A 24,295-nucleotide genomic window follows, 5' to 3' on the forward strand; every position below is an offset into this window, starting at 1 on the left:
CTTTTTTTTTTTTAACCTGCAGCTGGACAGCAGCTGAAGTATTACATTTTTACACAGCACTTACTCTGCTGAGCTGAGGAAATTGTGAGGTAAAATATCTTCCCTTTTTACATAGAGATGCTCAGGTGATATTTTCCTGTCAGCATTTTACAGTTATGACGCATCACTTTCAAATGATTTAGCATATGAGTTTTATGTCCCTTTAATTGTGGCAACCTTTTTTTATTACAGCCTAGGACTTTTGCTTCTCACAGGATTTTAGTGACTTATATTATCTTTATGGGCTTCTGCCATATGGGAGAAAAAAAATCATAATTTCTTGATAACTCAATATTTTGTGGAGCAGTTTAGACTGGTGTTTGAAGCCCCTGATACAGCCTCCTCTGCCGCCACTGCATCTTAGCTAAAATAATAATGCACTTGGAAATTAGGTTATTGAGTAATATACCTTAACAGTAGAAACTGAAGAGGGACATTGTGAGAGAACAAAGTACAAACCTAAAATCTTGAAGAAGTTGATATGTGTAATAAAGGTTAAGCATAACTTTAAATTTAAAAAAATAAATGGATTTTCGTTACATCCGGTTGCCAAAGTATGATAAGCCTGCAAACCATATAAAAGCAATCTGGATATGCAGGTCCTAACCTTAAAGTGATGGTAAATGCATAGTAATGTGAACAACATAAATTAATTCCTTATACAAGTATTAGTAGAAAAACTATAAAATTCACAATATTACATACTTGAATTTTAAGTTTATTTGACATTTCTATTATTCACTTGAGTGCTCCCTAGCTCCGCCCAATAATAATTTCCTTCTGCAGATCTGTATTGTTTACAGTGGTCCCACCCAATGTACACGTCATACCTGAAGAGCGCTCCTGCTTGTGAGTGCTAATAGCGCATGCGCAACACATAAGCTGTCAGTTAACCAAGTAAACAATGAATCACAAGATTTATTGTTTTATTGTTTACTTGGTGTTGCTGTAGACAAAAAGCCCTTAGCACAAAAGAGCAATCTTTATTTATAGTGTAAGTATTATAAAAACTATAGTTTATCAAAATAAAGAATTTTAAATTATTAAAACATCTTTCATAAATAATCAATTCCTACATCCTTGAAGAACATTGTGGGCGCCATATATTAAAAGGCTGGCGGACAGCTTCTTAAAGGGACAGTATACACCAATTTTCATATAACTGCATGTAATAGACAATACTATAAATAATAAGATGCGGATACTGCAGGGGTGTAACATGGCCTAGGCCAACAAGGCCGGTGCCTAGGGCAGCAGATTTGGGAGGGGCAACACATCTGCCCTATCCTCTCTTTAAAAGCCAGCGTCTGTGCACTGCTTGGATCAGCTTGTGATGTCTAATCATAAACTCTCAGCACTAATGTATGTTACATACACTTAAAAAGTTTCTCTCAACTTTCTCCCATGCTCCCTTCTTTCACTCCTTTCTTTCCCTCCCCCCTTTTCTTCTCTCTCTCTCTCTCTCTCTCTCTCTCTCTCTCTCTCTCTCTCTCTCTCCCTCTCCTTTCCCTCCCTTTTCTCCCCTGCCCTTCTTTCCCTCCCCCTTTTCTCCTATCCATCCCCACTTCTCTCTCTCTCTCTCTCTCTCTCTCTCTCTCCCTTCTTTCCTTTCCCTCCATTTTCTCACCTGCCCTTCTTTTCTCTCCCTTCTCTCAGGGATACAATGGTATGAGATGAATGCAATTCAACCCACCTGTATGCAAGTGTTATGCTAGCCCATTTTCTTTTGATTTGTTATGAAAAAAAACAAACAAAAACACATTTTACACACTGACCCAAAAAAATATTAAGGGAAAAAAGGCTTAAAACCTTTGGGGGGGGGGGGGGGGGCAGCAGAATTTTGAGTGCCTAGGGCAGCACAAAACCTAAATACGCCACTGGGATACTGATATAAAAATCCAGTATAAAACTGTTTAAAAACTTACTTAGAAACTCTCAGTTTAGCTCTGTTGAAAAGGAAGCTGGAAAGCCCACTGGAAGTGGGAAATAAGATAACCCCCTTCCCCTTCTTTTGCATATGAAAAGACCCTTTACACAAACAGGAGCAAGCTGGAGTAGGTATCTGTCGGTATTCTCCTTAAACTTTGGGGCTTGGTTAGGAGTCAAAAAATCAGAGCAATGTTATTTAAAAATAAGCAAAACTAAAAAAAAACAAAAAACAACTTTATGGGTTTTATAAATAGATAATCTACAAAACATTTATGCAAAAAAATTAGTGTATAATGTCCCTTTAACTTGCAAAGTTGTCCGTCCACCTTCACAGCATGCGGGCAGTGGATCTATTGATCCGCTGGCCTTTATGTATCATTACACACTCCGATGTGTAATACCCGCCCCTTCATTTGCATGAGTGAAGGGACTGTCAATCACCGAGAGCTAGCGAGCACTCAATGATTCTTTCCCCCACCTCAAAGGTGGTGGAGAGTGTAAGAAGCAGCGGTCTAATGACTGCTGCTTCTTACATTGAGGGAAGCAGGCTCGCTTAGGTGAACCTGCCCCACAAGGACTCCGAAACAGGTCTCGCTGTTTCGTACATAGAGCACTATGTCTCACAAAGTGGTGTACGTAAAAGAGATGAATAAATTATAATAAGGCTCACAAATTAATTTTAAATTAATTAAAAAATTGTATGAAATTAAAAATGAAACATTAAAATAAAACGACGTATAAAAAAAATGAAGCAAAATTGTTTCTGAAAAAAATATTGTATGCCGGAAAAAAACTATATTATACACCCAGTAGATTTTGTATTGTTTTCCTTATTGAAAAATAAGTTATTGCACCTCTGCAACTGGGCTAAACAGGAGCATTCCATGGATGTCTGTGAAAGTTTTCTGGCAAATCTGTCATGTTCTTTAAATCTTTCCCATGTAGATCTCACTACTTTATCTTGCAAACAGAAAGCTTGCGAGATACTGTGAAAAAATTCAAGGCACTTCGATTTATCAAGCCCTTCTCCTCCCTATGACTGCAGGTTCTCACAAGAGAACCTGCAGTCATGATTTATCAAGCAGCGGTCATCAGTCCGCTGCTTCCCTACCCTCTACCCCACCGACTGAGGAGATTGACAGCTCCTGGTCCCGCATAATTAGCTGTGCGCGGGCAGGGGGCGGTAAAGCAATGAAGCGCAAAATAGCGCTCGTGTGGAAAGTTACATTCCGGCAGTGGATTGCTGCCTCCCAGAGGAGAGCTGGGGCGAATATGTACGCCCCTGCCTGCACTTGATTGATAAATCAAGCCCATTGTCCTAATATTAAAATACATGGGTATGAAAATAGAGGTGATTGTACGATACTATATGCTGAGAACAGATTAATCTGATTTGTATTGGCTGCAGTATTTAACCTTTAAAATCATCTATCCCCCCCACACACACACACACACTCCCTAGTGAAGTTTCTCTTTCTAGCGAACTTTATTACTTTCTATTAGAAGCTCTTTTTTAGAGCATTTCCTGGGGCAGCTACTGCAAAAATGTCAGTGTGTTTTTTCCAGGGATAGTCAAGGTGTCCGTGACTAGCCCTTGCAGTGTCCGCCACAACCTTAGTATATCTTTTCTTTCTGATTAAATAATAGGAAGAACAAAAAAAAATATGTAGGGTGAATAAAGTTAGTGGCTTATCAAGAGACTGCTAGCGATATTGGGTGATAAGTTATGGAATACATAAAGCCTGAGTGAAATACTGGATGTGTATCTGCATCTGTATAATAACACCCAGCTCTATACAAAGACACAGTAGTGACACTGGCACATGCGTATAGCATGACAAGGGATTGTTATAGGGTCAGTGGTATCTGCATCAGTATAATAATACCAAGCATTATATAATGACATAGTAGTGACACTGGCACATGGGTATAGCAAGACAAGGGATTGTTATAGGTTCAGTGGTATCTGCATCAGTATAATAATGCCCAGCGCTATATGACACAGTAGTGACACTGACACATGGGTATAGCCGAGGAGGGCTGGTTATAGAATAAGTGGTATCTGCATCAGTATAATAACACCCAGCTCTATATAATGACACAGTAGATACACTGGCACATGGGTATAGCCGAGGAGGGCTGGTTATAGAATAAGTGGTATCTGCATCAGTATAATAACACCCAGCTCTATATAATGACACAGTAGATACACTGGCACATGGGTATAGCCAGAGGAGGGCTGGTTATAGGATCAGTGGTATCTGCATCAGTATAATAACACCCAGCTCTATATAATGACACAGTAGATACACTGGCACATGGGTATAGCCAGAGGAGGGCTGGTTATAGAATCAGTGGTATCTGCATCAGTATAATAACATGCAGCACTATATAATGACACAGTAGTGACACTGGCACATGGGTATAGCCAAAGGAGGGCTGGTTATAGGGTCAATGGTATCTGCATCAGTATAATAACACCCAGCACTATATAATGACACAGTAGTGACACTGGCACATGGGTATAGACAGAGGAGGACTGGTTATAGGGTCAATGGTATCTGCATCAGTATAATAACACCCAGTACTATATAATGACACAGTAGTGACACACATGGGTATAGCCAGAGGAGGGCTGGTTATAGAATAAGTGGTATCTGCATCAGTATAATAACATGCAGTACTATATAATGAGACAGTAGTGACACTGGCACATGGGTATAGCCAGAGGAGGGCTGGTTATAGGATCAGTGGTATCTGCATCAGTATAATAACACCCAGCACTATATAATGACACAGTAGTGACACTGGCACATGGGTATAGCCAGAGGAGGGCTGGTTATAGGATCAGTGGTATCTGCATGAGTAAAATAACACCAAGCACTATAAAATAATGTTTTTAATTTCAAATGTACGTTGGTGTCCTTCACTAAGGTCTGTACTTTGGAAAATGTCCGCCACAGCCTTTGTCTGTGCCTATTCCTGGTATTTTTATGTCTTATCTGGCAAATCACGAACAATAAAGCGTTTGTGTACAGCACACCTATTCGGCTTGTCTTTGTTTGATATTCTGTCATTAGAGCAGTCAGGAAACTTTACTATCCTACTCTTTACCTAATTTCTAAAACACTACGGTTCCTTCTACAGTGTAGCTCTCCACAAGCAAAACACATGCATTTAGGCAGTTGAAAGCTCACAAAAAAAGTTAAGCAGCACTGACTAACAATGACTAACTGGATTGCGCTTACCCCCTGTTGAAAAAATGCCAACGTCTAAAGAATGATGCATCAAACAAGGACATCCCCAAGCCTACAGCCTTATAAGGAACATTCTTCTTCTCCTACTTGCAATCACCTGCAAGTTCCCATTACTTTCTTTTAAGCAAAATGCTCTTATATCAAGTTTGTCAAGTTATTGTTCCAGATTGCTCTAGGACTATACATTTGCCTATCAAGACATGCAACCAAAATATATATTTTTTTCATTAATCAGGCATACATTTTTACACAACATTTCAATTTGCTTCATTTTCTTGCTATATTTTATTGAAGGAGCAGCAATGCACTACAGGGAGCATGCTAAACACATCTGTTGAGCATATATCAAGAACATATGTCAATATATGTGGATCCACCAATCAACAGCTGCTCCAGAGCCTCCCTAGGTAATGTTTTTCAACAAAGGATACCAAGAGAACAAAGCTAATTAGATATTAGAAATAAATTGACAAGTTGTGTAACATTGCATGCTCCATCTGAATTATAAAACTTACATTTTTACTTTAATGTTAAAGGGACAGTCAAGTCGAAATTAAATTCCGATAGGGTATGCAATTTTAAACAACTTTTTATCATCACATTTGATTTGTTCTCTAATATCTTCCTATTCTATGTTGAAAGCTAAACCTAGGTAGGCTTTTAAACAATAAAAATGTTCATGTACACTGTCTTTTTAAAGGCTATACCCCTGTCCATTCAACAGTTAATGGAAGGCCTGGCTCAGGGAGTTTGTCTAAGGTTGTGGCATTAATAACAGAAATATGTTTGACTAGAAAATATTGGAATATGAAATAATATACTCAAATCATCATTTGTTACAGTTAATTTGGAGAACCCATGACTTCAACACCATAATCTCATTACAGGCTTTGATTTCATAAAACAGAGATTTTAAACTAACTTCAGGCTCCATAAGATTTGTAACTGTCCCTTGTCACAGGAAGTTCTGCTTTAATCAATGGAGCCACATTTTTCTTGCAACTGTTAATTTCTCAATGCAAACTATGAGTTACACTGTAAAGGATACTGGAATAAAATAAACACTCAAAAAATGAAAAAAAAAATAAAAATTAAGACAAATAAATAAAAGAGAACCTCCGTAAAACAATCCACTTAACATAAGAAAAAATAAAACTTAAAAAAACTTCAAGAGAAATAAAAAACAAAAACACGACAGCAAGACATGACAGCAAAACAAAATACAGCGGCAATTGTGTGTTTTTGATACTATCCAGTGAGATGACCATAACTAAACTAAAAGTGCACATATTTAAAGGGACAGTCTACACCAGAATTTTTATTGTTTTAAAAGATAGATAATCCCTTTATTACCCATTTCCCAGTTTTGCATAACCAACACAGTTATAATAATATACTTTTAACCTCTGTGATTATCTTGTATCTAAGCCTCTGCAAACTGCCCCTTTTTTCAGTTCTTTTGACAGACTTGCAGTCTAGCCAATCAGTGCCTGCTCCCAGATAACTTCTCATGCACGAGCACAGTGTTATCTATATGAAATACGTGAACTAACACCCTCTAGTGGTGAAAAACTGTTAAAATGCAATCTGAAAGAGGTGGGCTTCAAGGTTTAAGAAATTAGCATATGAACCTCCTAGGTTAAGCTTTCAACTAAGAATACCAAGAGAACAAAGCAAAATTGGTGATAAAAGTAAATTGGAAAATTGTTTAAAATTACATGCTCTATCTGAATCATGAAAGTTTATTTTGGCCTAGACTGTCCCTTTAATGATAACATACATTTCCACAACATTTGCCGGCATACTTAAAATCCTTGGCATAATCAATCCTTACTGATGGCAGACCATTAAGCAACACGTTGAACAGTGTGTAGTAGCTTGCAAGGAATGTGCTCATACCCATTGGCATCTCCAGAAAAATGTATATGGGCGGCACTTCCTGGAGACCAACAGCTGTTGTGATGCGGCTGTGATAGGATTTCAGGATGGCGTTGGAGCAGTCCATGGATGGGGTTAGGGCATTCGTGGGCAAGGCCAGGCAGAGCTAGGGGAGCCTGGGCAGAGATGGATGGAACAATGAAGGCCGTCTCACCTATGGATAAACATCTAGGAATGATATAATGGAATTGTCTACATACCAAGTGGTACATTTATCCAGCAGCAGATGCTGCTTATTCCGTGCGAGCCTGGAAACGGTATGTAACAAACATCGGTCTTAAGACCGCTGCTCCTTAACTCGTCCGCCACCTTTTAGGTGGTGGACTGCAATCATCCCGATCAGATACGATCGGGATGATTGACACCCCCTGCTAGCGGCCGATTGGCCACGAATGTGCAGGGGATGGCGCACAAGCATTTCACCAGAAATGCTTGTGCAATGTTAAATGCTTACAGCGTATGCTGTCGGCATTTAGCGATGCAGGGCGGACTTGATTCACTATAGCAAATCATTTCCCCCCGGGTTATGATAAATCTACCCCAAGGGTTCACATTAATTTTAGTATTAAACAGATATCCAAACGATTCACTTCTTTCTGGATACCAACAGAACAAAAATAATTAGATATTAGAAATAAATTGGATTGTTGTGTAAAATTGCATGCTTCATAAAACTTAAATTTTTACTTTACTGTTAAAGGGACAGTCTAGTCATAATTAAACTTTCATGATTCAGATAGGGCATGCAATTTTAAACAACTTTCCAATTTACTTTTATCATCAAATTTACTTTGTTCTTTTGGTATTCTTAATTGAAAGCTAAACCTAGGTAGGCTCATATACTAATTTCGAAACCCTTGAAGGCGGCCTCCTATCTCAGGGCTTTTTGATAGTTTTTCACAGCTAGAGGATGTTAGTTCACGTGTACCATATAGATAACGTTGTGCTCACATGGAGTTACCTAGGAGGCAGCACTGATTGGCTAAACTGCAAGTCTGTCAAAATAACTGAGATAAGGGGGGCAGCTGCAGAGGCTTAGATACAAGGTAATCACAGAGGTAAAAAGTATTATTAATATACCCATGTTGGCTATGTAAAACTGAGCAATGGTAATAAAGAGATTATCTATATTTTTAAACAATAAAAATTCTGGGGTAGACTTTGCCTTTAAGGACTACAGAATGCAGAAAAACAAGGCAAACATCCCTTAATACCAAACTTCCCATTGAAAGTGAGAGGTTTAGTCTATCTGTTAATTAACAACATCAAGTTTTGTCTGTCTTCTCTTAAGTTAAATTGTGACTAGACCGTCCCTTTAAGCTGGGACCTTTTTACATTGATCTCTTTTAGATTAATCATCATATCCACCCAGTGAGGTATGAAATGAAAGCAAATAAAACAAATCATAAACACAATTAAAGTTTCTGCTTGTTTGTAAAACTGTTAATATCCCTCAATCACAAAGTTATTATCTCCTGAAAACAAAATGAAAAAATAAACATTGAAAATGTCTGATTGTGATTGTGCTGACCTCAGAAAGGGCTCATGTGCAGCCGCTAACATTCCAATAATTCTAAAACGATTGTGATCAAGTACACAGTATCTTGTAATAGGTACAAAGACAATATTATCCAAAAAGAGCTCTTCTGTATCCTAGAAGGAAAATCCTGTAAACAAAAATCCTACATAAGTAGCAAAGCAATTTATTGTTGATCAGTAATATTTTAACATCAAATATTTGTTCCACTCTGGATCCTTGGTCAGGAACTACATTGTTGGCAGCCATTTTGCATATAACACATTCATGCAGACATTTTTTTTGTGTGTGAAACATAGAGCTCCATTTACGAAGCTGCAGAAGCTTTCAGTCTCACACAAGCAGCCCTGAAATGCTGGTTAAAGTGATAGTAAACTTTAGCTATATACTGTATGTAATCATTGCCATTAAAAAAGCATATGTATACCTGTTGTTTTTTTTTTTTTTAATCTGTCCATGATAATGGTTAAATTCATGCCCTATAGTAATGCTTCTATTACAATGTTTAGACGGCCCAATGTATGACAATTCTAATGAACATCCAATCAGTGTGTGTGTCATATGACACTCTTGAAGGAAGTCCAGCCCTTTGAAAGCCCTTAGGAAGCCTATGTAGAGAGTGGTTGGGACTGCTCTCTATGTCACAGCCCGGCCAAAAGAGGAAATTAAGGGGGCTGGAGTAACAGAAGATACTAAGTAGGGTTATAAATATTTTATTATCAAATATATATATACACTTATTTTTAAAAATTATGCGGTTTTGCTTGCACACTAATGTATTTTTCATTTCAACATTCTTAAAGTCGGAAATTTTTTTATTTCATGATTCAGATAGAGAACACAGTTTTAAACAACTTTTCATTTCACTCCTATTATCTAATTTGCTTAGTTATCTTGGTATACTTTGTTTAAGAGAACACATAGGTAGGCTTAGGAGCTGGGAGCTAGCTGCTGATTGGTGACTGCACATATCTGCCTCTTGCCGTTGGTTTACTGATATGTTCAGCTAACTCCCAGTAGTGAACTGCTGCTCCTTCAATAATGGAAGTAAATTGGAAAGTTGCTTACAAATATATGCTCTATCTGAATCATAAAATAAAAAATGTCAGTTTCATGTACCTTTAAGACCGCTGCTTTTTAACCTCTCCACCACCTCATGGGTGGGGAGTTAAAAAAAAATCCTGATGTAAATTGGGATGATTGACAAGCTCTGCTCTGACATTTGGTTCCATGGCGTGTAGGGGGAGCGGCTTACACAAGCATTTGCTCGATCAATGATATCTGAGGGCAGTAAATCCTGCCCACTTGCCGTAATGCCGGATGGACCTTGTATTTGTTAAATGGAGCCCATGTTCTCCCCTCCTATCCATTTGAACACCCTTTTAATAACAATATAAGCTAACTTCATTTTTGGCCAATTGTTCTAAGAAATTCTAATCCATTTCAATTGCTGTTATGTAAAGTAAAAGTGTTCAAGTTACATATACAATATCACAGGAATATCTGATTAAATATGCAAAAAAACTACTAAAATGCAGGAATTTCTCAGACATTTGAAGGAATTTTCACAGTTTTTTTTATAGATCTTCAAAGAAGCAAAAGATATGCAACCAAGGTGGAAAAAAGTAGTTGATTCAATCCTGATTTTGACTGCCTAATTTGATTGATTGTAGCTTTTACATTTAATCAATAGTGTCAATTAATATCATGTATGCAGTTATCAATTTCAAACAATTCCAGAAATGTGTATATATATGTGAGTGTGTGTGTGTGTGTGTATATATATATATACAGTATATATATATATATATATATATATATATATATATATATATATATATATATATATATATATATATATATATATATATATATATATATAATCTCAAATATTTAAAACCAAAACAATAGACTGGATGTATTTAATTTTAATACCCAAACATCTACAATGCTAATAACATTAATAACAGTAATCACTTATAATTGCAGTCAATGGGGTAGATTTATCATAGTGCGAGCAAACATGATGCGATGTAGCGTATCATGTCTGCTCCACATCGATAAATGCCGATAGCATACGCTCTTGGCATTTATCATTGCACCAGCAGTTCTTGTGAACTGCTAGTGCAAAGCCACCCCCTGCAGATTCGCGGCCGTATTTGACCGATTTAAACCGCTGCTTCATAACTTCTGTTTCTGGAGAGCCTGAAGGCTCGCACAGAAATACGGGCATCAAGCTCCATACGGAGATTGATAAATCGGCCCCAATGGCTCTATAAATAGTCAATCAGTTTCCCCAGATTGTTGCAAGGCTTTTGGAGGAAGGACCACTGTGGCTCTACGGAGAAAGAAAGAAGGCTTCAAGATACCAGCATGCAATTCATACACTGGACAAAATATGATACTAAAATCTTCCACTACAAGTTTAGAGATAGTAAACAGGTATTTATTAGACGTGCGTGGGCAAAATATTTGTTTCAAATGCTCAGTTTTTCGGCTATGCAGGCATTTGGTTCGGATGAATATTGGATTCGGTTTTGTTACCGATATTTCCAATAGGAACAGCAAATATATACAATATTAAAGGGACATGAAATCCAAAATGTTCCTTTCATGATTAAGAAAGAGCATACAAGTTTTTTTAAAAGTTTCCAATTTATTTCTATTACCCGATTTGCTTTGTTCTCATGTTATTTTTTGTTGAACAAATATCTGGATAGGTAGCGTGCACATGTCTGGAGGACTACAAGACAGGAAATAGTGCTGCCATCTAGTGCTCCTGCTAATGTATAATATTGTTCCAAAACTGCTGCCATATAATGCTGCAGACGAACTCACCTCCCTGCTTTTCAACAAAGGATACCAACAAAAACTAAGAAAATTTGGAAAAAGAAATAAATTGGAAAGTTGTTCAAAATCGTGTGTTCTATCTGAATAAGGAAAGAAAACAATTGGGGTTTATGTCCCTTTAACAAAACTCTTACATTATAAGATTCAAACAATGAAAATAACCTATTTTCAATATCAAAAGAACATACAACTCCTGTATGACTAAAATCCAGCATTAGTCCCATCCCTAACATCAGTCATTAGAAATACTATGGCAGGAATTGACAGGGGACGGTGCACAAATGAATGGTCAGACCCCCTGTACATCATTACAAACAGAGGAGCTTAGTATCCAAACAATATAACTCATTCGCCCCATTCCTGCACCTTTTTTTTGGTGCCAAAGCATCGATTTTGTCCGGCAATTATTCATTTTTCATCAGTTTCGTCCAATAATGTATTTGGTATTTGGCTGTTTGTGTTTCAAACGACTCGATTTGTCCAAAACCCAAATGCACATCTCTAGTATTTATTTATGTACAGTGGGAGTTTATTGTAGGTGTGTGCATGTAAAATATGTTATGTTTTTTTTTTAAATGTATGTTTTTTTTGTTGTTTTGTTTTTTAATTTCATAGCACGCAGATCTTTAGAATACCCTTTTACTCACAGTTTGAATCAGAGCACAATTGCAGGTAACCAATCAGATACCTGCATACTTTTTTTGCAACTACCAAACCCACCACTAGCTAAACAGAACATAATACAGACAAAAATGTTTGATTTTGCTTTGCAAAATATCCCAGTCATTAAAAGGGCATAAAAGTAATAAATAAACGTTCATGATTCGGACGCATCATGCAATCTTAAGCCAATTTTCAATTTAATTTTCTTATTGTATGTATACCTTGAGAAATTCTGTGGCACTGGATACTTCTGTTATCAAAATTACTTAATTCTTTTAGTATCCTTTGTTAAAAAAAACATATCTTGGTAGGCTCAGGAGCAGCAATGCACTATTGGGAGCTAGCTGGGGATTGGTGGCTACTCACATATGCTTCTTGTCATTGGTTGAGCATCTAACAGTAGTGCATTGCTAATCTGAGCTGATTTTAGCAAGGGTTAAACATAGTTATATGCAACAGTGCAGTAAAAAATGTTTAAACACATTACAGAATTGTCTTTATGCACTTGTATGTATCTTTAAGGGGTTATTTTGAGGGAAAAAAGTCAATAAACATGTGAAAAGTGTCACTATGTACACTCTTTAAATGTTTTCACATATGCATTAAATCAACTCTAATGTATCTTTTCAAATTTTGAAATTCAATACAGCAATCACAAGCAAAGCAGGGCAAATTGCAGCAAACCTGATAGGGCAATGAAAGAGTTAAATGCATTTGACATTAAATAAAGATCAAGACTGAGAGAGGCTGTTCCTACTGCCTATTAAATCACTTTAGAGTGCAGAAGTGTGGATTGTCAGACCGCTTACAGCTCTATAATACATTTGCCCTTTTATAAAAAGCTTGCAATATTCAAGGGCATAATTGTAGCAGCCAGACATTACTATATACTAAAAAGATTATTAAAAAAAAAAAAACATTTACAGACTAGAGCCAAAAATATATCATATAAATGTTAAATTAGAAGTGGTCAACTTGCTCCCATACACCAGGTGTCCTCATAGTATCCTTTATCCTGTTATTTTTTTATTTTATTTTTGGAAGCAGTGACCCAGACTTAATTTTCTCTAATAGTGGAAAGACAATTACATTGTAATGTGAGTAGTACTAGCTATTGACTGACGTACCATGATACAGGTGGGCTCCACCTATAGCTAAGCATGTATGAAGAAGACAGTAAATACTAAAGGCAGAAGTAAGAGCTTGGAAGATGCAATTTGTAGGTAAGTTCCACGTAGGAATAGAGATGTGAAACCTTGCAGGAGGATAGAGAACAATCTAGACTCCCCCTCTTCTCTTGTAATGGTATTGCCAGGCTTTGAATGCATGTGTGTGTCTGTCATTTCTAAGCATTGCAGGATTGGTCCCTGCCTTCCATTCTTGTAACCTGTGTTTGCCTCAGTTGATATATGTGTTTGTATCAAGGAAAGACGAAAAAAGCAAAGGATAAATCCACAGCAGCATCCTTTAGGCTGCAGATTACAGGCTGGTCTGGTCTAGCTGGGACACATCTTCACAATACCCAGGACATCATTGTTGTACTGAGCTCTGTCTTTGCAGTGACTGTGAGGTTTTTTTTTTTACTTGCACAGTTCTGGTGGATCTTTGCAAGAGGGGGAGAGCGTTGTCTGGGATTTGGAACCCTGCAGAATTGGTAAGCAAGCATAGCTGGATGTGTCACTTTGTATCTGCCCATTCATTGTGCTGCAAATTACAAACCTTTATCCTTCCCATGTAACAAGCAGTCTCCTTCCTCCCTGGGAATCCTAACAGAAATTGCAGGCAGGCTTGTGAGCCTCTGTGTGTGCTGTTGCCTCTGTATACTATACTTGGCTGCATCATATACTTCTTTGGATGGACATTTTACATGAGCCAGCCGTTATTGCTTATTTATTTCCATTCTGTGCATTTATTTGTACACATCTAATGCGTAAAAGCATTTTTTGGGGTTTCTGGTGCTGTGTGTTTCTTGTTAATAGTGTGTGTTTCTCTGTGCACTGTTGGACCCCTACTTGATGTGCTAAGACCTGGGCAGGTCGTGTTATAAACTTGGGGTTGAAAGACAAGTGGGATAATTTGTCATTGTCCCTAGAGCCCTGCAGATGCTCTCCAGACATAATTTATAGCTCAGTTATGTTGTGGCTTATTGGAAAAGGTATTTAAAAGCATAGTAACATCTTATTGTAAGGGATTATTTTCTGTATTATCTATTCTTTTTGTAATCATTATGTCTATGAATGTAGCAATGAATTGCAGCTTTCTCTAGCAACCAAAGGGTTAATACATCACCTGTGAGTCAAACTCAGATGTGAGCAGTGAGGGGCCCTCAAGCACTCGGGTGCAAATTTAAGAATTTCAGTTAGGAGCAGCCAAAGATAGATTGTCCAGTTAAGGATATAATTTAGAGACTGGAGGGAGCAAGAGTGTATGTCTGTAATTGCAATGGGTCTAGTAATGTGTTTAAGGTTATTGTAGGACTTGTGCTTGAATGTGACTTTTTCTAGTGCATAATAATAAAAGAAAAATGTGTTTATTGATCTGTTGTATCTGCAAATGTTAACTCTTTCAGTGTTTAATGAGAACACCAGCCAGTACCCTGAAATATTTTGCAGGCCAACTTGGTAGCTGAGAGGGTTAACATATTAGCACCTTTGTAAAGACATCTGAATTGATTTAGGGCATAGCAGCAGTTCTATTTATATTGACATAATTTAATAAGCCTATTGGTTTAGAAAAGAGCAACTGTATACAATTATGTATAGATTTTTTTTTTATGATGATCCAGAGGAGTGTATGAACTTAGGCTGGATTTCTATGACATACTTCATACATAAGCAGGGCTCTGGCTGAAATTGGTGAATTTAGGTTTATCATACTAAACCCTATTTGAGTTATGTCAGTTAAATGCTTCAATCGTGACATATATATTAAAAATACAGTTCATTTTAATATTCTTCACATATTGTTTTTATTATTCTTCATATTAGAATAGTGTTCTGTTTTTTTTTTATTAATGCTTTATAAAATGGATATGCATTCTCTAATTTATACGAGTTCCCTTTCATGTATATAGGATTTGTCTGTACAAATTTTCTTGTTCTATGGCTGACATGAAGCTTGGTATTAAGAAAAATCATTGCAGCCTACCAAAAAAAGAGTGGGGGGGGTCACATTATATAACAACCTTTTTACTACTTAGTGACAACTCAAGTGACATGTTGCATTGATCTGTAATATTAAAGGAAGAAGAAAAAAAAATCACTAGCCATAAACCAAGTACAATGTTTATGAAGCCCCATTTGGTTGCAGAGCGTAGGGGCTGCTCACTCGAATTTAGATCATTTTATGGTAGTCTTTTCTTTCAATTATTTACAGATCTTATGTTTTTTATTTTATTTTTGTTCAGGCGAACAAACTGGATCCACCTGAAATGAGTGGCCAAATTAACAGATATACTGTGTGTGTGTATGTATGTATGTGTGTATATATATATAATTTTCCTATACAGGGAAGAGTATGTAGTGTTTATCCACTAGAGATTATTTGACTAAACCCTTCAAGCAGTACAGTGTTGTAAAAAAAAAAAAAAATGTATGATCTTGATCACATATTCCTATTCTGTATGGATTTCCTTTATCTTTTTTTTTTTTTCTTTTTTTATTTCTAGCTAACCTTGAAATGTCACTACAGTGGCTAAAGATGCATACAGACATGAAATGTTGCCCTAATACATTGCCAAGTATAGTTAGGGCAGCTACTGTATTCATTTTTTTTTTAACACACTATGAAAAGAATTATATATATTTTTTATATAAATACAATTATATTTTCATGGTATTTATGGTATTTATTGATGTTCACCTTATTGATAATATAGAAAAAATATGGGTTTTATTTATGGATAATTTGTTCTGCACGATGCCTAGGGCTCTTGAAACCCCTGATGTTCCCCTGATATGGAATGCCAAGCATAAGAAAAAAGTTTTGTAACTTTCCAAAATCTCTTTTTGTTTTTAAACTATGCATAATAACATTTATTTATATATATAGTTTACCTAGCCCTGATGTTTATATTTTTTCCCTACTAATGCATATATATGAATGTACAGTGTATATATATATATATATAATCTGCGGAAACGGATTGGCTATTGGTTATAGAATCGTTGGGGCCGATTTATCTATTTATGTTTCCCTGCGAGCCTTCAGGTTTGCCGGAAACAGAAGTTATGAAGCAGCGGTTTAAAGACCGCTGCTCCATAACTTGTCCGCCTGCTCTGAGGCCGGGGACAGAAATCACCCCGATCGATTTTGATCATGTTAATTGACACCCCCTGCTAGCAGCTGATTGGCCGTGAATCTGCAGGGGGTGGCTTTGCACCAGCAGTTCACAAGAACTTCTGGTGCAATGATAAATGCCGACAGCGTATGCTGTCAGCATTTATCGATGTCGAGCGGACAAGATACGCTACTTCGTATCATGTTCGCTCGCACTATGATAAATCTACCCCATTGATTGCATTTATAAGTTATTAATGTTATTAGGATTGTAGATGTTTGGGCTAACGATTAAAATTGAATCCGTCCAGTATATTGTTTGGTTTTAAATGTTTGAGATATTATTATTATTATTATTATTATTATTATTATTATTATTAAAAAAAAAATTGAGATATATATATATATATATATATCACACACACACACAACATTTAATATCTGTAAAATATCACTGACCTTAAAGGGACATAAAACGCTAATTTTTTTTTCTTTTATGATTTAGATAGAGAATACCTTTTTTTAATTACTTTCCAATTTTACATATATGAACAATGTTGCTTTATTCTTTTTGTATCCTTTTTTGAAGGTGCAGCAATGCACTGCTGGGAGCTAACTGAACACATCAGTCAATCAGTCATAAGTCAATGAAAAGAGACACATGTGCAGCCACCAATCAACAGCTAGCTCCCGGCTCCAGAGCCTATTTAGGTATACTTTTCCAACAAATGATAATAATAAAATTAGCTTATTTCTCTTGATATTATTATTATTATCATTTATTTGTATAGCGCCGCAAAATTCTGTAGTGCTGGGTACAATGATAGGGGTATACAATGACAAAGATTTGTGATAAAATACAAAACATAACAAAACTAAACAAATCTAGTACAGGAGGAAGAGCCCTGCTCCAGAGAGCTCACAGTCTATAGGCTTAGGGTGCAGAGACATAAGGTTGGGGGTAGCTTGTTACATCGGTTGTAGTTGCAGTAGTGAGTCAGGCAGTACATGTATTAGTTTGGTTCGGATGCAGGATGGAGGAGAGGTGGTAAGCCTCTCTGAATAGGTGAGTTTTCAAGGAGTGTCTGAAGCTATACAAGGTTGGAGACAGTCTTATGGAGCGGGGTAGAGAGTTCCAGAGGACAGGAGCAGCATGTGCGAAGTCTTGGAGGCGGGAGTGGGATGTAGAGATAACAGGAGTGTAGAGACGTAGGTCAGAGGTTGATCGAAGAGGACGGGATGGGGAGTATTTCCCAATGAGAGAGGAAATATAGTTGGGAGTTAGACTGTTGAGTGCTTTGTAGGTTAGGGCTAATACTTTAAATTGTATTCTGGAGTGTATGGGGAGCCAGTGTAGAGACTGGCAGAGCGGAGCAGCTGATGTAGATCGGCGACTTAGGTGGATGAGTCTAGCAGATGCATTCATAATAGATTGGAGGGAGGAGAGGCGGTGTTTTGGAAGGCAATTTAGGAGTAGATTGCAATAATCAATGCGTGAAAAAATGAGGGAATGAACAAGTATTTTTGTAGTTTTTTGAGTAAGGAAGGGACTAATTCTGGAAATGTCGTGTAGGTGTGAACGGCAGGATTGGGTAAGCGCTTGTATATGTGGGTTAAATGTGAGTTCTTAATCTAGTGTGACCCCCAAGACAGTGGACCTGGGGTGAGGTGTTGAGAATAGAGTCTCCAACCATCAGAGAAATGTAAGGTGTTGGATACCTCTAAGAGGGAGGAATAAGAAGCAGCTCAGTTTTGGACAGATTGAGCTGGAGGTAGTGTGAAGACATCCAAGAGGAAATTGCAGAGAGGCAGTTGGAAATCTGGTTGAAGAGGGAGGTAAAGAGGGAGAGATATTAAGAGAGGAAAGATAGATTTGGGTATCATCAGCATATAAGTGGTACTGGAATCCAAAGGAGGGTATAAGTTTTCCAAGGCAGGATGTATAGAGAGAGAAAAGCAAGGGACCCAAGACAGAGCCTTGCGGTACTCCAACTGAGAGAGGCATAGGATCACAAGATAATAGAGGTAAATTGGAAAGTTATTTAAAATGGCATGCTCTGTCTGAATCATAAAATAAAAAAAGGCTTTCATGTCCCTTTTAATATTAGAAGTGATTACATAAATATGTGGCCTTTGTAATTAAGGCAAGTAGTTATATTGGGTTTAAATTACTACAGACACATGAAAGTATTTAATGCAATGTTTAGTTTGTACAGTAAGCAGTACATTACAAGATAATGTTTAAAAAAATAATATATATATATATATATATATATTTACATACACATTGCTTGTTAAAATAGTATTTTTGGATAACCAGCTGTTTTTTGTTTTTCCATGTTGTTAAGTTATTGGTGGTCACGTTCAACAAAACCACAAGAAATTGGTTGTTAGTAGAATAACAATGTATATGCTTTACTTTCAATAACACTTTCTTTTTCTAGTAGAATCTATCGGCTAGATTACGAGTCTTGCGTTAGCCTTAAAAAGCAGTGTTGAGGGGTCCCAACGCTGCTTTTTAACGCCCACTGGAATTACGAGTCAGGCAGGAGAGGGTCTACCGCTCACTTTTTTTTTTTGTGATTTTTAGCATACCGCAAATCCCCTTACGTCAATTGCGTATCCTATCTTTGTAATGGGATTTTCCTAATGCCGGTATTACGATTGCCTGAAAAAGTGAGCGGTAGACCCTCTCCTGTACAGACTCCTACCGCATTTAAAAGTCAGTAGTTGAGTTTTATGGGCTAACGCCGGAACATAAAGCTCTTAGTTTTGCAATAGCCCACACCACTTCTACCAAAACCGTTCTGTTGGGCGGGTACCGTTACCCCACAATAGATTTGGATTGTATTGGATGGAAGGTAAGAAGAGCGTCCCGTCCCCTCCGAAGACATGGCCATATCCCCAAGAAGTCTAGGTGTCGAGACTGAGGTTCCGGCTTCATGGTATGTACCTACAGGCTTCTGGCAGGACCCTGTCAGCTGTGGCTCATGTCCATTGATGCTGAGGGCTACAGTCATGTCACCGGATCTAGTCGGGACCTCTGCTGGGGGATGCAACATTCTAGTTCTCTGTAGACTCCGGTGATCAAGAAGAGCATGATAGAGGCTACGAGGGCCATCCAGGCAATCCACTCAGGGGTCGGCGCATCCTCCAAAGTAATCGCCGAGAGCAGGTCCTTCTCTACTGACAAACCATGATATCTTGAGGTAGGTGTGGTGAGCTGTTCTTTGGGTGCATCTAGCTCCTAAATAATCTGCATGTTTTGGCTGTGTAGTCGAGGGAGCTGACAGTGTACCGCCACTGAAGCGAATGAGGAAAGTTCTAGGATAGCGATAGCTGGGTTCTCACTCCCCCTCTGATATGATGTCCAGATTAGGGTGAGTGGTTGGTATCGGCTAAGGGTGTAGGGCTGCTTCAGTAACTCACCTCTGGTTATCTGTAGGTGTAGTGGATTCCAGCTTGATGGGTCTCAATGGTGGGTCCTCACATGTTCCTCCTCTTATTATCAAGGATAGGTTATTAAAGCTACACTGCATTTGTTGCTAGGAGAGTATGCATCACAGCGTGAAATTCTTCCCTGTTGAGAGTAGGCATGTTGAGCTGTTTAATCCCATGCTCCAATGGGGGCTTGATGTCTCTTTGGCTAAGGTCGACTTTGGGAGATCGTAGAAATAAGTTTTCATATGAATCTGTGCAGAAAAGCTTTCTCATACATACATATACACACTCTGCCATGTTATTGTATTATTGAATATGTCATCTTTTTAATATGTCATTGTCAGGGCCGTCTTTAATATTGACTGGACCCTGGGCAAAAATCTTCTTGCCCCCCCCCCCCCAGCTACCCCATGCAATTTTGCTCTCTACCCCAACATCCCAAAAAACAACTAAATCAAAAAAAAATTTTTTTAACTTATTAGCCCAGCGGTGGATGATCCACTGCTGGGCTAATCATTAAAAAAATGGAAATAAATTGCAATATGTGAAACTGGACCTAAGCAGTACTTTTAAGTAAATAAATATATAAATTCCCCCACTGTGGATTCATTTAATATTCTTTTGAATGTGATTCTGGTGTGAGGTTAGCTGGTTAAAGAGATTTAGGGCAGCCAACAGGAGCAAAGCAAGGTAAAGACTGAGGAGCAAGCATGGAGATGCAGACAAATATAAGTTTACTGACTAGAACAGCAGAACTACTATGGAAAGCTGTAAAATCTGTGACGGAGAAAAAATAAAAACTATAAAAAAAAAACTTACATTAATGTGTGAAGTATCAGCATGACACTATACATCAGCCACAGCAGCACATGTCACTTCTTTGCTAGGAACAAGTTCCCTCTCACCCTGCACTAGACAATGCTGCATGGGGAGCGGCATGTGTGCACTCACTTATTTTTCCCACTGTCACCTTTCTACAAAGCACTGTTCCCATAATAAACTTCAGTTAGTTGATCTTAGGGCCACAGCAGAAAGAGCAGGGCTAAGGGGACCAGCAGACTGGATGCTGTCTGTCCAAGGCTGCATGGATACAGTGTGAGATGAGTCACATAGCCTCAAGACTGAAGAGAGCAGTGTATGCAGCTGCACAGATGCTCAAATCCTCATGTGCCTGCTGCTCCAGCTTTCTGAATGTGTGTGTTCCCCATGTCACATCAGCAGTCGGGTATGAACCATTAAACATTTTTTTTTTTTAGGACTCTTGGGCCCCTCAACAGAGACTGGGACCTGGGCAGCTGCCCCTTTTGCCCTGTGTTAAAGACGGCCCTGGTCATTGTACCAATATACCTCAGCTGCTTTTTCTGCCAACACAGTTTGATGTGTTTAATGAGTGTTTGTCACTCGTTTTTTCCTGATGTGATCCTTTAGTTGATCTGGTCAGTATAGCTACACATCTATTGTGCTGACTGGGCATCTGATACGTATTATGATCCGTCCCCACCGATTTGCACTTGATGCACACATGTTCCAGGCTATGCGCCGGCTATGTTTTTGTTGGTTGCCATTGACAACCTTAGGGACCTTTGAGTAGGTACGTCTTACGCATGCGAATTGCCGCAACATGTGTTCTTCGATTTGCCCGTGGTCTTTAACTAACGCTCTGCCGCTTAGCATATACACGTTACTATGGCATACACAGATACATACACACACACACTTTATCATTTTATATTCCTATATCTAAGTGTTTAATGACCCTTTAAATTCCATTATTACGCAAAACCTCCACCAATAAACTGATAGATTTGCTATTGACAGAGCATTAAATAATCTCCAACATTTCTTGATCTATCTTTGTAATTTCCTTTATTTATACAGAGATCAGCAGCATTTTCAGAAATGTGCTGCAAATTTAACCTTTTTTTGTAATTTGATGTTTTAAAATTCCTAAATCAGTTCTAATGGAACTTTAGTAATACTTGTATCTTTTACTGTATATAATGATGGAATTGAAATGCATAAGTCAATGACTTTTCTGATTTAAAGCTAACTGTCACCTGCCTGGGCATATGGTCTATCAGTCTAGCCAATTCAAAGTAAAATCTTAAATATTCAATTTCTGCCTTGAATTGACAGATTGGCATTTCTGGGCAATGTGACAAGAACGCATGAACTGCTTGCTAGTGAATTGGGTATTCATGGATCTAAAACCAATATATTTTCAGTAGCATAAGCTCTGAATGATATGTTTGGTTTTTCTTTTTTTTGTGGGGGGGGGGGTGGTTTTGTTTTTGTTTCTTTAAGAAATCTATATTTTCACTTTCACACAGTAAAAATAATTAAATAAGTAAAAAAAAAATGAAATAGGAGACATAGTAATACAAACTGTTTTATTGTCGTCATTTCCACACAGGCAGAGGGGAAAATGTTTCATTTGAATCTTGCTGTGCCATTCTTCTGCTGTTGTGCTGATAGGCAAATTATTTGCATAGTCAGAAATGTATTCAAACTCACCAATATAATCATGTGATATTTCCTAGTTCTGCTTGGAAATGCAGAATCTGCTAAGAGGTGTGAATATAACTGATTCAGAAGTCTGGAACAGCTGGACTGATTTTTTTTTTTTTATATTCCTTTGGAGGGGGAGATGATGCAAAAAAAAAAAAATGCAAACAGCCAAACAACTTAAAACAGTATTGTACTATTTATTCTGCTGGAATATGGCCATATAGTGGTTTAGAGAAATCAAGGTATGTTAAAGGCAAAAAACGGAGTTGATTTTTTGGATATATCTATTTTAAATTCTAATGATAACAGGATCGTCAAAGAGTTGTTTAGCAATTACAATTAAAAAATATATTTTAACCCTTTCACTGAAAAAAGCTGACCATGTTCTCGCAACTCTAGTTTGTACCAAATATTGTGCTTCATTTTTTTATCTATCATAATTCAGATAGAGCAAGCTAATTTAAAGGGACAGTCCATACACATTTTTTTTATTGTTTTAAGAGATAGATAATCCCTTTATTGCCCATTCCCCAGTTTTGCATAACCAACACAGTTATATTAATATACTTTTAACCTCTGCAGCTAGGTCCCAGTAGTGCATTACTGCTCCTGAACCAACTAATGCATGCTTTACACCAAAGAATACCAAGACAATAAAGTAATTTTAATCTCAGAAGTAAATCAGAAAGTTGTCTAAAACAAGAAACAATTGTGGTTTTATGTCCTTTTTAAAGGCTTGCTTCAGGTTCTTTTGACTCCAGTTTTCTCTGCTATTCTGTGCAGCTGGTTCACTAATGAAGAGAGATGCATGAGTGTTAATGAATCAGTGGCTTAAATTTAAATGGATCTTTCTCTACCCCTTCCCTTGATGACTGATCTTCCTACATGATATTCTGCTACATTGATTCATGTTGTAGGATCAGAACTTTGTAGAGGACATACTCACTATGCCAGATTTTAAAATGACTGCAGTGGATGAAATAGGTGAGACAAAATCTTACCAGATATGAGTCAAAACATCCATACTGTTACTTATAGCTGGTACTGTTATTGTCTCTTAATGGCATACAGGAACTGGAAGATAACTAATTTACTCCAACTAGATAAAGAAAAACAGAGGTTTTAATTCTAGAATATAGATAAAATATGACTTAAATATATTAAATTGAACCTCCTGTTTTTTTTTTTATCCAGATGGAGTAATTTAGTCATTGTCCAGCTCCTTTATGTTCTTAAGACAGTACAGTAGTATGTGCGTATTACTTGTGGTCTTCAGATACTCATAGGTATTAGATCATCATTTGCACATAGATGGGATTGCATACTGTGCAAACATATTTGGTTGACACAGATGTTGCACAAAACAGGACAAAGTGATGATTCTTGACTGGAGCCAGATTTGCTACTATGGGTTTAGCATTTATGTTGTATATGCCAACTAAGGCCAAGTTTCCATTGATGTGTTAAATTGTGGAAAGTAGTTGTAAAAACATTTATCTCCATTAAAATTTATGGAGAATTTTTATGTTACCACCAGTTTCCAAACTTTACCACCTCAATGGAAACTAGGCCTAAATTTTCTGTCAGAGACAAACCAGATCTAATCAAAATCAAGATCACTTTGTCAGACTCTTTACCTCTTGCTTTTGATGATTATTAATTATTCTAAAGAGTCAAATGCAGCCAATAGTTAAACAATGTTCAGAGCCAAATCTTACCCTTGTAGGAGATATGTGCCATCCGATAGAATACCAGTGCAGTGTTTTTCCCATTGCTAAGTCTGAAACCTGGGTGGAGGGGGTCCAACATCCTTTTATCCTATTTTGCTCGAAAAACATTTTTCCCCAAATGGAGA

The sequence above is a fragment of the Bombina bombina genome, chromosome 3, assembly GCF_027579735.1.
Source record: "Bombina bombina isolate aBomBom1 chromosome 3, aBomBom1.pri, whole genome shotgun sequence".
NCBI classification, from domain to species: domain Eukaryota; kingdom Metazoa; phylum Chordata; class Amphibia; order Anura; family Bombinatoridae; genus Bombina; species Bombina bombina.